A 3676-nucleotide genomic window follows, 5' to 3' on the forward strand; every position below is an offset into this window, starting at 1 on the left:
CGCAGCGCAGGTAGCCCACGGTTCCGCCGCGAGAGAGGGCTCCTATCAGGCGTGCGGTGCCGCCCACAGAGCATCCTCCATTACTTGCCCTGAATATACCTGAAATGGGAACTTTGAGGTAGGCAGCCCTGGACTAACTATGGTATAACGCCTCAAGGCGTAACACGTGACCTTCTTGAAAATATAGAACAACTTCCGTTATTACTCATTTTCACATAGGTCTTGTGTTTGTTTGTGAGCACGTTTTATAAGTATTCGTCTAGCTATAGGCATAGCCAAGAACGTAACAACCTGGATCTGGTGCTGCCAAAAGGAGCTTTAAGCCGTGTTGCAAAGATTTCCCTGAAGAAATTTGCTGACAATTTAACTGAAGATAACAATCAACGCCTATGAGGAAAAGTTGCCAAACTTTCTTCAACAACATCAGGACGGACACAGCAGTAATCAACAGGTTATGCTTGGCAGTCAGATTCCACGTTCCATAATTTCACAGGTATTCCTGAAATGGCTTGATTGTTAATAACATCCTTTCGTTCAGTTATATGCTTCTAATACGCTTACATTTCACACAGGTGGCATAAGCTCAGAACACCATCTACACAAGAAAATTAAGTTTACTGTGACTGTGTGTTTTAACGTCAGATTATCTTACCTTTGTAGTTTAACTTTTTCCTTTCTAACAAAAGTTCTGTAGAATTTTGCTCCATAGTTAACAATGTTTCATTTTAAAATGCTTGACTAAAATCTTTAGTTGCCATAGGATGGAATCATTCTTCATTTTTTAAAGTTTCAGTGGCGTCTGTTCACACTCTTGATACAAACTGTTGATTTAGATTTGTTTGTCAACAAATTTTGTCTTTTACAGTTGTCCTGCCGAATTAACATTATTTGTTTTTAAGCTTATAAGAGAGAGAGAGAGAGAGAGAGAGAGAGAGAGAGAGAGAGATAGAGATGTGTGTGTGTGCGAGGGGGATAACCTTACAAAAATATTGTGCAAGCGACAAGCCGACCGATAAGACCGACTTTATAAGCGCTTATCAGTAAGCTCGGCTGTTGGTTTACTCATCCGTACTTTGGTAATGCATTGTCATGATAAGGATGTGTATAAATAGAGAAACAAACCAATGCAATGAATATTCCCAATTTTGAACTTCGCCGTTTCAGACAAGTTTTCAAGAAGAAAAAGATATAAACTGCAGGTAGTGAGAAGTGTATTATTGAGCATTGTTCTAGAATCAAACGCAAACGACTGTAAGTAAGCCTATTCGTTTCAAGTTGATGGCAATGTTTGTGTTTACTAGGCAAAGATAATCTTTTATGGCTCTGTGAGTCTAAATATATCAAAAAGGTAGATATATATAAAGCCGAAAACTCTAGAAACTGTTCTCAATGTAGAAGTTGCATATTATTCACAGGGGAAAATGTGCCTATACAAACATGTAAGCTGCACAGAAACGTACATGTGCACATGCCCATAGAGATACTCACAAGGAACTGGTATTGATGATGATTAAAAGTTTAGACCTAGCCCGAACAATTCATTACGCTCTGTTCCTTATGTTTGAAAATCGCTGACTGACGTCTGTCATGAGGCCTTGCCACAGCGCGCAGGAGACGTAAGTTGAAGAATTTTCATGGAGTATTTTCGTCTTTCTTTTTTTATGGTTGTTCGCTTTTAGCCTGCGTTGGCCCTGATAGGCAAGGTCGAAGAAGCCCGCCTCAAAAATGATTTAAACTATGTCGATGTGGGCGTAAAACATTTTCAGTACCCTGTTTTTAATCGTGGGCAAAATTAAGAACAGATAGTATTCTTTTGATTCCTTTCCGACCTTACCACTCGTGCACATTGTACTTCAGATCTCAACGGCCGATACCTCCAAGAGTTTATAACATTTTAAAATCTAACAACTGTTTGACTCTGGAAGATATCACCCATTCAACTATTGTAAGCAATACAGACACCACGATGAACGTAACGGTATACACCTCGGCTACCTACTGGGATAAGAATCACTTGTAATACATCTATACTTTGGCTTATTTTATCTAATACTGCAAATCAGCCATGTCCTGAGCATGTATAACACCTTGCAATTTTCTATACTCATTCATGTTCTGAAACAACAACAAAAAACCCAACATCAGCTTGCTAGAAATTCGTTTGGCGGTTGGAAAACTTAAAGGGTGAATTGACATCATGGCCGGCTGATTTCCGTCTGCCTATCGACCTAACCACAGCACATAACAAGCATGAACGACATGAACGACATGCTTACTGTGATTCGGGAAAAGTTGTTTTGCTAAGTCTTTTAGATCTATCAGCAGCTTTTGATACTATTAACCATTGGAAGTGTCTTTTGGAATATCCGGGACTGCCCACAGCTGGTTTTGTTCTTACCTGCCAAATCGATGCCAATCTGTTCTTCAAATCATGCTCTCATGTATGGAGTCCCCCAGGGCTCAGTCGTCGGTCCAGTTTTGTTCACCATTCATACTCAACCACTTGTCAAGAAAATAGTTAAGTATGACTTAGGGAGGGGAGGGGTACACCTGAAGGATATCTCGCTTATTACTCGACCAAAATGTTACCAAATTTCACACATATTAAAAGCATAGTAAGGAGTCTTAAAATCTGCAATCAAATTTGAGAAAAAAGTTTCGTTTCCATGGCCATATTGCATTTTGTTGACATGTCTTACGTAATGAATACCGCACTTATGGCTCATGGAAATGCCTTGTTTTTTTGCATAGGTTTTAACAAACATTTGATCTAAAAATTTGTCTGTTATTTTTTTTTCCTTTTCCTGAGCTAGCATTCAAGTTTGCAAAAAAAATCCGTGACAATCCACACTCCAGACACCACCAACAAAAATCTATTCCATATATCAAAAATTCAAGAGATACGTTTTTAGTGTTACATCTTTTCTTCATTCTATGAAAGTTTCATGAAGATTGGATGAAAAATGGTGGAGTTATTTAAAAATAGTAAAGAGAAAAGTCGCGTTTTGAGAAAACGGCCGATAAAGAAAAATAAAATATTGACTTTATGAGGAAATGGTGGTGACGAACGTGCCCGATATGAGAAAAAATACAGGGGGGGGTTTTGGTTTTTTTTCCTTATGCGATGAAATAGTTGTAGGAGAGGCTGAGGACGCTAAAAATGCCTACAACTCAAATTCCATAATTTTGAGCCGAATCAGGACTTTGGGGGTGTACCCCCCCCCCCCTTAAAGTATCATTTGTATGCTGATGATACTCACATTTACAGTTCAACAATGTTTACCATCTTAGATGAGCTTGTCCATCGTGCTGAAAATTGTATTGCCTTAGTGAAAAACGGGATGAACAAAAACGAATTGATGTTGAATAATGATAAATAAAACAGAAGTCATTCTGGCAGGGAGTGCAAAGTCTGTTAATGAGGTTGACCACGATCACATGACAATGTGTGATGTGGAAATTGCATTTTCTAGAAACACTAAGAATCCTGGCATCTGTTTTGCTTCCAGTTTGTCAATGTCGGCTGAGGTAAACCACCTGATCAGCTTCATGTATTTAGAAATAAGAAATATTAGTAGAATACTATATGTATGTATGTATGTATGTATGTATGTATGTATGTATGTATGTATGTATGTATGTATGTATGTATGTATGTATGTATGTATGTATGTAT

The sequence above is a fragment of the Aplysia californica genome, unplaced genomic scaffold, assembly GCF_000002075.1.
Source record: "Aplysia californica isolate F4 #8 unplaced genomic scaffold, AplCal3.0 scaffold01805, whole genome shotgun sequence".
NCBI classification, from domain to species: Eukaryota; Metazoa; Mollusca; class Gastropoda; order Aplysiida; family Aplysiidae; genus Aplysia; species Aplysia californica.